The sequence below is a fragment of the Bos mutus genome, chromosome 16 (genome assembly GCF_027580195.1).
Source record: "Bos mutus isolate GX-2022 chromosome 16, NWIPB_WYAK_1.1, whole genome shotgun sequence".
Classification (NCBI taxonomy): Eukaryota; Metazoa; Chordata; class Mammalia; order Artiodactyla; family Bovidae; genus Bos; species Bos mutus.
The window spans coordinates 45285223-45296817 of record NC_091632.1 but is presented as its reverse complement, the minus strand read 5'-3'; the positions used below and the strand labels follow the sequence as shown (position 1 = coordinate 45296817).

Genomic DNA, 11595 nt, shown 5'->3' with positions numbered 1-11595 from the left:
CATCCCCAGGATTTTCTGTATTACAAGTTCTAATTATTGCTATTTACTTCAAGATCTGTTATTAAGTAATTGGCTTATGTCTTATTTTAGCAGTTACATTGGAGATTTATAAACATTTGCCATATGGGTTTCTTGTTATTCATTTGAATGCTTACTTCAATAACAATAATAACAATAAAGTATTACTAATATGTTTTCTACCTTATTATACAGTGACCAGAGAATATAACCTGGAGAATTTCTTCTATTGCTAATTTATTCAGGTCCAAGGAAAATAATTTTACTCATTAAGAAATTCCTGGTGCTTGTCTTTTATTTTCCCTGAGAAAATTTAAGAAGCAAAAGTCTGGTTAGTACTCCTGATGTTCTCAGTGAATGTTCTCAAACGTATGTAGACACCTCAAACTGAGCAAAGTATGCAGTTATCTGAAGCCATGAGCCTCCCAGATGTCACCTGAAGTGGAATCTAAAACTTCTCTTCAGGAAATGAAAGGGAAACTCCCCCTTCAATGAGCCAAATTCCTAGCATAATCTCTCTCAAAGTTTCCATATCATTCACACATCCAGACATTTCCATTGAGTTTGTGTGGTATACTCTCTCTTTATGTCATTACTCATTCCTTAATTATCTATGCCTCTGACCAGATCATTCCAGCAGAGTGACTTACATCACCAATTTCTCCTTGGTACATTCCATTTTGCAATTTGTTTGCAATTATAGATCTTCTACATGGGGAGGAAGTAACATGCTTTATTTACTGTTGCATCCCCAGGGGCTAACTCACTACCCACTGTACATATGCTTGCTGAATTTAGTTTATTTTCATCTTTAACAAAACACATATCTGTCTTTTACTTCTATAACAAGATGTTAGAAAGAGATTCCTGCCCCTTCACCTCACTCATAAGAGGGGTGTGGGCTTTCATGGGGCTACTGAAAGAGCTTAACATCTGACCACTAGAGGTCTTAAGGGTTTGTAGTCTAATACCACCCAGAGAATCTCAGCTCAAAATACAAGCTAAGTGCTCTGGTGGCAAGGTCAGGGGAAGAACTTCTATATTGAGATTAGCCAACACTATTGGAGTTTGTCAGGGCAAGCCATTTTGATGGGAACCAGGTGTGAGGGCTCGTCTTGGGTGCTTGTCCTATACAGCATCTTAAAGAGGCAGCAGAACCCCAGCAGCAAAAAGCTGGAGATGAAAGCCAAATTACTAGAAACAAGAGGATGCACAAGCAACAATCCAGATTAGGGAAGTATCTTCTTAGAACAAGAGAATTTGTAGTCTAAGAGACTTGATCTTGGCCACCAAAGTGCTTCATGAAAGACTCTGCTTTAAACAGCTGACATACTTAAACTGACTTTATTTAGTCAGTTCAACTGATGCTTTTTCTATCCCTTTTATACTCTGTGACCAGCAAGTTGGGGAAGGATGAGAAGATAGGCAGATGGAGATGCAGCCAATCACATTCCTCTTTCCCTCCAGAAGCTTCTAGGCTAAAACAGGCTGATTCAGGAGTAGGAGATGATAAGCCATTAAATCACACTTTGATATCTATTTAATATCTTCTCCTGGATATTCTAATTACTGACATCAGAATGGGTTTGTTACTTACTTACCTCCTGAACATAAAAGCCTTGGGTTCCACCAGTTTTCACTGGAGAATAGGAAAGAGTTCTTCTTCTGAATAAATATTAAATTTATTTTAGTATTAATTTAATATCATTAATACTAATTTAAATAAATTAAAATAAACATTAAAAGGATGTCATTAAAAGACAATGAACTTGTACTTGTCATGAATTATACATGGTCACTCTACTGCTTAGATTTCCTGTGATCCACTTGGTAACCAGTGAGGGATGAAGGGCAGTTCTAAAGCCAAGACCCACAAAGGTTATCTAAAGGCAACTAGTTCTCTTAGTTACAAAAAGAGGATCTCTAGTAGCTAGTTTAAGCAGAAAGGGAATTTATTATGGGATATTGGGTAGCTCAAGGGGCCAGAGAAATAAACTTATGGCTGAGATTCCAAAAACTCTTCCGAGAACTTCACCACAGAATAGCTCTTCCATCACAGGTCGCAGAACCAAGCCATTACCACCCATACCCAGCCCTGTTCCTCACATTATTTACTCCAAAGTTGCATGTCTGATTGGTGGAATCTAGATTACATGCCGGCAACATTCTATTCAACAAAGGTGGGAATTGTAACAGAACAGTTGAAGTATAGGGTCTATTTAAGACTTTGGACAGCCACAAATGACAGATATCCTTATTATGGTTTATTCTGGCTTCCCATCCTGTTTATTTGCACTGTGGAGTAATTCTTGTCTTTTTTCCGGAAGCCTGAAGGAATGTCTGGGTTTTGTAACTTTTCTTGGCAATAGAAGTTTTGTTCCCATTAGGCTTCATGAAGATTACAAGTCATAGGGCAAGCTGCCTAGCATTTTATTTATTTTTTCTGCTACTTAATCAGAAATCTCAACATTCAACTATAGCTTACCACACCCATGAAGATGTCTCAAGGAGCTCCAACTCACAATGACTTCTTTTGCCAATACAGCAGTAGTCCATGTCCATCCCATTCACCGCACTCATAGAATCTTCTACTATCTTGCTGTTTATTGTCTTATTTGTAAAAGTAACTGGAGTGGAGGGAAGAGAACTCCACCTGGGGATATTTGCCACAGACATTCATACATACACCTCCCATGCTTGATACCTGAGAAACACTCAGCAAATATTTGTATAATCATCACGTTTAGAAGTTGGGACACCACTGGGTAGTAAGCTTCTGAAAAACAATCCAGTCATGTGATCAGAGTCTCACCACTTTCCCAGCATGCGCCCAGCCCTACCTAGTGGCTTACTAGGATCCTGCCCAAGGAATGTACCCAACTCAGTGCTTGCTGCCCGTCACCCCTGTCTCAGTGTCTCTGTCCACTCCAGTGTCAACCAGAAGCACTGCTGGCTTCCAAGCTGTTTTTTCACAATTCTCCAAAGAAAGTTTCTATGGTACCAAAGTATGAAAAATGAGGACATGTCATAAATAAGCTGTGTGACAGAAGTTGTAGGTCAGTGTCTCCTGAAGAGCTTCTAAGACCTATGCAAGCCTCACAAATAGCTGTGTCTGCATTAGCATCAGATGTTCTCATGCCTTCTTCCTCATATGAGTTTCTTCTAACACTGTGTTTCCTAACCAGAGGAAATGGTTCTGTTTGTTGGGTTTGGTGCCTCTTTTTTCATGTTGTGGGATTTTCTTAGGTTTTTGTTCATCTTTGTGTTGGAGAACTTGGTTTGTTTTGCATAACAATTTTGTGTTAGTTATTTTAGACACAAGATCATTCCAAAAAATCATAAGCAATGTAATTCACTCTTGGCTAACAAATACTCCCAGCCAGGTTTCAGTCTCTCCAAGACACAGATCCCAAGGAGGGCTAACATTTGGCAAATTATCTCTTCAGGAGGGAAACAAAGATCATGAAAGTGTGGGTAACAAAAACTGGGGTGAAAAGTCAATCTTACACAAAGAGTCAATGGTATCTGTGCAGCACTGGACACATGGTGACATTCTCCTCTAAACCCATTACTTAATTTGAAAACAGCTAGTCTGATTCCTTAGGTTATGTTTGATTTATATTAGAGATGGTCTTTTCTCTGAAGAAATAGTCATCCTTGATTAAATTTTCCCCTAAACCATGCTATTTGGGAAGAGGAGGAGGAAGAGTAAAGAGTTCATATTGATAAAGGCAAATTACAGACAAAAGTGGAAATCTGCTGTCTTCTCTTGCTCCTGGGGGACAAGAGGCTGTATCATGTGATATCAGGGGAACCAAAAAGGACCACCAAGTTCTTACATAGGAGCTAAACTCTGACGTCTTTTTACAGTCAAAATAGCCCAACTAGAAGAAGTTCATTCAGATAAATCAAACATTTTCATTTTGGTATGAATTCATTCATTCATTCATTCACTAGTCACCACACATTTACTGATTGCCTCAAAGGTGCCAGGATTGCTGCTAGATTTTAGAAAGAGAACTATAGACATGACATAACTCTTGCCTTCACTGACCTAAAACCTAGTAAAGAAAGCAGACAAGCAATTTATTACTTCCAGTTGTCACCAGACAAGACAAAAACTACAGCATTTAATGGAAATAGAAAGGGTAACTGTCTAGACTTAGAATGAAAAGGAAGCTTTCCTGGAATCAGCTAGTCAACATCTGGGCAAATCAAGTCAACACTGCATGTAACTCAACTCTTTGGATGTCACTCTACAACTGAGGAAGTTGGAGTGCTTATCCCATGATTTTTGAAATGCTATGAATCCATTCTAATTATATATGCACATCCATTTATATAATTTTATATAAATTTGTAAATAGGACTTCACAAATCCTATTGTTTTCGATGAGGTATTTGATGCATGCAAAATATATACATTATAGAACATAGTGATAAAATACTCATTACTCCCTATCCAACTTAAGAATCAGAATGTTAGCAATACTTCCTTATGTTTAAAAGCCCTCACCCACAGACAGTCAAAATATCCATGCTTCTTGCTTACCTATGACCAGTTCTTTATAGAAAGAGGTGACAGCAATATGAGACCTCAAAGGCCTCATATTTCCCCCAGTGCCATAAGTTACCCAAAAGCCATAACAATAAAACCATAAAAATAAAAACCGTAACATTAGTTACCCTGATTCATAATCAGTGCTTACTGTATGCCAGGCAATCTTCTAAATGTTTTATGTACATGAATTACCTTAATCTACTCAGTAACTCTGTGAAGTAAATATTACCACCCTCCTTCTTATTTTAGAGAACAAACTGAGGCATGGAGTAGTCCAGTATTTTGCCCAAGGTCACACAGCTAGTGAAGAGTAAAACCAAGATGCAAATAGGTCATCTGATTTTTGAGTCTGTTCTAGCCACACTATCCCACCGCTGCAGACAGGTGATAATGATGATGGCAATGGTGCTGAAGGCAGTGCTGGTGGTAACTTTTCCTCTTAAATATGGCTGGTCCTCTAGTAGAACGTTAGATTCAAAGTTTGAGGGAATATATCAACAGATTCATCCGTCCCATAGATTTAGAACTTCTTGACAATAAGAATTAGGATGAGAAATTATAGATCTAAGGCCCATGGTTGTGAAGTGAGTGGCAGACTTTGTTCTGGAACCTGAGGATCTTACCTTAAGTACATCACTCATTCTAGAACACCAGATTGGCTAGGTTTCACAGGATACCTTAACTCTTGACTTGGAAATAAAGCACAAGTAATGAATTAAACCAGAAAAGTCAATGGTGAAGTTTTCATCTCTCTGCTTGATCACTACTGCAAGGAATCTAGAGATATTATATTTGTAAAAATTTCAAGTGAGTCATTTTAAATCTCTTTGGAGCAAAGGTGTGGACTCTCAGATCTTTTTGGGGTAGTGGTGGATAGGGTTCTACTCCAGGCACCTAAAACAGTGCCTGCACTGTTCCATGAAGTATAAGTTCCATGAAAATCAATTGCTAACATCATAACCACTATTCTATGATTTCAAAGTAGGAAAAGGCCCTTGGAAAATAATTAATCTGAAGATGTCACTGCTGTTTGTATTCAAGACTTTATTTTAATGGTTGTATTAAATATTTAGATTTCTGAAGAATAATTTGTAGTACTGCCATATTGCATGAATTAATCTGTATAATGACATTAGAAACTACACAAAACAAAGCATCACTTGACTACAAGAGTGATGGAAAGCTTGCATTTGAAGTCAGGTAGGTTGATTCCTCCAGTTCCATTTTTCTTTCTCAAGATCGCTTTGGCTATTCGAGGTTTTTTGTATTTCCATACAAATTGTGAAATTATTTGTTCTAGCTCTGTGAAGAATACTGTTGGTAGCTTGATAGGGATTGCATTGAATCTATAAATTGCTTTGGGTAGTATACTCATTTTCACTATATTGATTCTTCCAATCCATGAACATGGTATATTTCTCCATCTATTAGTGTCCTCTTTGATTTCTTTCACCAGTGTTTTATAGTTTTCTATATATAGGTCTTTAGTTTCTTTAGGTAGATATATTCCTAAGTATTTTATTCTTTTCGTTGTATACGAGACAGCAAAAGAGACACTGATGTATAGAACAGGCTTATGGACTCTGTGGGAGAGGGAGAGGGTGGGAAGATTTGGGAGAATGGCATTGAAACATGTGAAATGTCATGTATGAGACGAGATGCCAGTCCAGGTTCAATGCACGATGCTGGATGCTTGGTGCTGGTGCACTGGGACGACCCAGAGGGATGGTATGGGGAGGGAAGAGGGAGGAGGGTTCAGGATGGGGAACACATGTATACCTGTGGTGGATTCATTTTGATATTTGGCAAAACTAATACAATTATGTAAGGTTTAAAAATAAAATAAAATTAATTAAAAAAAAAAGAAAGAAAGCTTGCATTTGACCACTTGTATTTTTAAGACAAATATAAACATGATTACTCCCCACCAACATGCATTAACCTCAGCACAATTAGAAACCAGACCAAGCACAGTTTTATAAGTTTCAAGCTACGTCTAAAAATATAATAGGTGTAAAAATGATAAAGGTAGATTTGAGCTGATTCCTTGATATTTTGAGGTTTTTAACATGGCTCTGTGAGTTGTTCTTTATGCAGTCAATTTCTTATTCTCTCCAACTGTTTTAGCTGAGCAATCCTAGTTACTGTGAAAAAAAAAAAAAAAAACAACCCAGACGCTCAATAACTTAAAGCAGTGGAAATTTCTTGTGTGTGTAGACCAAAAAGGTGTTTCTGATTGGTGATGAGAAAGGGGAAAGATATTCTATTGCATGTAGTTTACAGACCTAGGCTGAACAGGGTTCAAAGTTGCCCTGGAGATCAATATCCAGTCCGTATATACGAGAAGAACATGGATGATGCCAAGTAGGAAGGGCTATGACTCACATTTCATTGGTCAGAACTCAGTCACATGGCCACCTCCAACTGTGAGGGGGCTGAGAGTACCAGAGAGAAAAGAAGACAGTTTTGTCGATTAGTTAGTAGCCTCTGCCAAGGTAAATCTTTGTTTTCTCATCTGTAAAATGATAAATCTGTCTTTTTTTAAAACTTTCTTAAGCCTATTTGTGTGTGTTAGTTGCTCAGTTGTGTCTGACTCTATGCAACCTCATGGACTGTAGCCCACCAGGCTCCTCTGTCCATGGCAAGAATACTGGAGTGGATAGCCATTTCCTTCTCCAGGGAATCTTCCCGACCCAGGGATCAAACACAGGTCTCCTGCATGGCAGGCAGATTCTTTACTGTCTGAGCTATCAGGAAAGCTTGACATGAAAGTCACTCAGTCATGTCCGACTCTCTGCGACCCCGTGGACTAAAGGGTCCATGAAATTCTCCAGGCCAGAATATTGGAGTGGGTAGCCTTTCCCTTCTCCAGGGGATCTTCCCAACCCAGGCACTGAACCCACATCTCCCACCTTTCAGGAGGGTTCTTTACCATCTGAGCCACAAGTGAAGCCTTCAGGAAAGCTTAAGCCTATATAATTTTCAATAATAAAACAAAAAGCTACAGCCCCACTGCTTCATACAGATCATAAAGTCTTTGCTATTTGCCAGTGATGCAAAATATTCAATTTATCTTATTCATCTTTCTTGCAAACCCACAAATTATTCTCTCTCTGCTTATTTAAGAAGCTCTTATATCTCTGATTTCTGTTACATAAGACACTACAGGTAGTGACTAAAGATTACTAAATATCTTGAAAATGTCATGAACTGAACTGTGCTTAGGGCTTCATTTCACCTGCACAACAATCCAGTCAGATAGGTTTCATTATCCCTATTTGTACAGTGGTAGAGCAGAGGAGGCAATGAGTAGGGGACCTACAACTAAATAATAGCCAAAGAACACAGCTCATAAGTAAAGGTAAAATCTCAACTTGAAGTTAAGCCTCTGTTGATTCCAAATCTTGGGTTTATACCAATAAAATCACTCTGCTTCCTTTTTATATATCTCTCTCAGATTTTCCAGAATACCTACAAATGTCAGGCACCTAGTGAAAGAAATTGAACAAATACCCGTTCAAATAAACTGAATTGAAATAATAATAAACCTTTATTGTAAACCTCAAGTTTAATAAGCCTCTATTATAAATCTATGCTCTTAAAGGACATTTACACTGTCCCTTCCTAGATTTTTTTGTCTTCTCCATGCCAGTTTTATATTTGCTTTTACTTCATTGCATTCCCTCATTCCCTTTCTCAGTGCCCCCAAGGGCCATCTTAAGCCTTTCTAAGAAGGAAGCTTTTATTTAGGAAGTTATATCATACATTGTGCTGACTGCCACTTTGCCACTCAAGAATTTCTGGCAAAAGTCTTATGAAGAGTGTGACTTACAATAATTTGAGAAAGTTTCATATCTTATTTAACTTTATGGGAAAAACTAATTCAATGGAATGTGGATTTAGACTCAACTGTCTGCTTGTCTAGACTTAGCTTGATCATTCAGTTCCTTGTCTCCTTAGCTAGACATTTATTCCTTTTCCAGAAATATTCCTGTTGCATACTAAATGAGTTATATTTTCAATTGACACGAAATTAATAGGGAAGTCAGCCAAGCCAGAGGAAAATCTTTTTTTTTTCCTAGTCTAAGAGCAGCCAGCAGAAGCTTCCTGTTACAACTGTCTTCTGCGTGTAAGCACATGACCAGGCTACAGACTCAGAATGAATTCTATCGCTACTTTACAGTCTGTATAAAGTAACCTGTTCTATGCACAAAGATGCTGTGGGCAGGTGAGTAATAATGGTATGATTTTGTGTGGGGGTGGGTAGCTAATTATGGTTTATGAGACTTGTCTAACAAATTGTATCCATAGGAACTAACTACCTTCAGAAAACAATAAAAGTATGGGTCCTTAGGGACCTATTTCCATACTACCAATGTAAGTAAAAACAAATCACTTGGAGGCAGGATTCAGGCTTATATAAGAAACATTTCATTATTTCATAAACTGACATTATTAACAAAGATACTCTATTGTTCAGACATTGCAACATTTTGGAAAGCAAGAAATGTGGACCCATTTTATTAGCAATATCAATGTATTATCTCTGTATCTGCTGTTTCTTCCAGGTAAATCATTTATGTACTCACAAAAAATTATGCACTGGCCAACCTTATATACTCAGCACTGTGCCAGGTATAGAAACTCATCATTATGTTGCTTGACAAAAAAACTTGCTTCAAATCACTATAGCAAAAAAATTTTAAATAATGTGTCATAAAAATAATTGTATAATGAGAATTTAAAGAAAGGAAAAGAGCTCTTCTTCCTAGTAGAATTAAAGGAGGACTTAACAGAGGAGCTTTCTTTGAGTTAATTCTTAAATGATGATTGTACCTTTATTTTATTCCACATTTCCACAACAGTTTCAAAATACTAATATAACTACCACCAATACAGTTAATAAGATCAGTTTAAAATATATTTTTAATATATCTTCCCCTTCCCATTTTAAAGTTATGGTGTCAGAGGATATAGCCATTGTATAGGATAACCTCCTCCTTTCAAGTCTTATCTCCGATGTCCATCAGCAGATGAATGGATAAGAAAGCTGTGGTACATATACACAATGGAGTATTACTCAGCCATTAAAAAGAATACATTTGAATCAGTTCTAATGAGGTGGATGAAACTGGAGCCTATTATACAGAGTGAAGTAAGCCAGAAGGAAAAACACCAATACAGTATACTAACGCATATATATGGAATTTAGAAAGATGGTAATGATAACCCTGTATACGAGACAGCAAAAGAGACACTGACGTATAGAACAGTCTTATGGACTTTGTGGGAGAGGGAGAGGGTGGGAAGATTTGGGAGAATGGCATTGAAACATGTAAAATATCATGTATGAAACGAGATGCCAGTCCAGGTTCAATGCGATACTGGATGCTTGGGGCTAGTGCACTGGGACGACCCAGAGGGATGGTATGGGGAAGGAGGAGGGAGGAGGGTTCAGGATGGGGAACACATGTATACCTGTGGTGGATTCATTTTGATATTTGGCAAAACTAATACAATTATGTAAAGTTTAAAAATAAAATAAAATTAATTAAAAAGAAAAAAAAAAAACTTGGTTTCTCAGATCACAAGTCCCTAGGTCAAAGTCTATCTAGTTATTATAGTTTATTTTCTAATAGATTCTTCAAGAAGGGTTCATGGGAACAATATTTCCTGAGTTTTTAAAGTTGAAAGCAATTTTTCTATGCCCATTGTACTTGAATGTTATTTTTGCTGGATATAAAAATTTTGTCTTGTATTTTCTTGAGTATTTTAAATGTTCTCCATTTTCTTCTGGCTGTGTGTTTTTAGTAGACTGTATAATGCCTCTCCCCACTCAAAAATCTCCATTTCCTAATATCTGCAACCTGTGTATATGTCAACTTATATGGCAAAAGGGATGTGGCAGATGTGATTGAGAGTCTTGACATGGGGAGGTTACCCTAGATTTTCCAGATGGACCTAAATGTAATCACAGGTATCCTTATGAGAGGAAGGCAGAGGCAGATTTGACTACAAAAAAAGAGAGAAGGCAATGTGATGATTGAAGCAAGGGGAGAAAATGTGAAGTGAGCCAGGGTTACTGACCAACGAATGAGAACAGCCTCTAGTAGTTGGAAAAAGCAAAGAAATGGATTCTCCCTGAGAGCCTCCAGAAGAGTCAGCCCTTCTGCCATCTTGATCTTAGCTCTATAGGATTCATGTCAGACTTCTGGCCTCTAGAATTGTTAAGAGAATAGATTTCCGTTGTTTTAAGCCCACTAGTTTCTGATAATCTTTTACAGCAGAAAAAGAAAATGAATAAAGTGTTAGTCTCAAAGAGTCTGGTGAAAACATTTTTGCCTAGATGCCTATTATTTTCTTTTTTTACATTCAGTAATTTTACTATGTCTTGGTATTGGTCCTTCAGGGTCAGTATTCCCATGCATGTAATATGCGGTTTCAAATTTTATCATTTCAGAAGAGATTTTTTAAACTATAGTTTTGGACACATTTTTCTGTTTTTAAAATTGGTTTCTTCCTCAAGGACTCCTATTATCTTACATATTGGAGCTTCCTTGCCTTTTCTCCATGCTGTCACTTTCCCTTGAATACTGGACCCAGAAAGATAACATTTTTATACCTTTGAGTATAAAAATAGCTGCTCCTTCATTTCCACCTTCTAAATTTCACGCAGTCTTCTCCCTGCAAGCACACAGGAAAAAGAAAGCGAGGAATTAAACTTCAAGGTTAGCTAACTTGTACTAGTACAAACCCTCCACAGTTCACCCAGTGTCAACACAGCATCTTTCAATCATACTAACTTCCAAATAAAAAGAATACCAAAATGATGCTTCCACCCAATGATGGATCTATTCCTTGTATAACCAAAAGCATGTTAACTCTCTCCCACAAATAAGATACAAAGTTCACTTATTCATTTTTGGATGATGTTCATTGCTCTTCCAGCTGAGTCACACTAATATATAAAGTTAACACTGTGAACACAGCTACAGTGCTCACAGTGGAAGGAATGG

The 11595-nt window shown here is 37.5% G+C and overlaps 1 protein-coding gene across 1 annotated transcript in view; it reads right to left on the bottom strand.

The window, feature by feature from the left end:
* Nucleotides 1-11194: 11194 nt before the first annotated feature.
* Nucleotides 11195-11595, bottom strand: part of TNFSF4 (TNF superfamily member 4) — a 32386-nt gene continuing 31985 nt past the window's right edge. Inside the window, exon 4 of the transcript XR_011467151.1 lies at nucleotides 11195-11263. The gene's annotated coding sequence lies outside the window, so the exon portion shown is untranslated. The remainder of the gene's footprint in view (nucleotides 11264-11595) is intronic.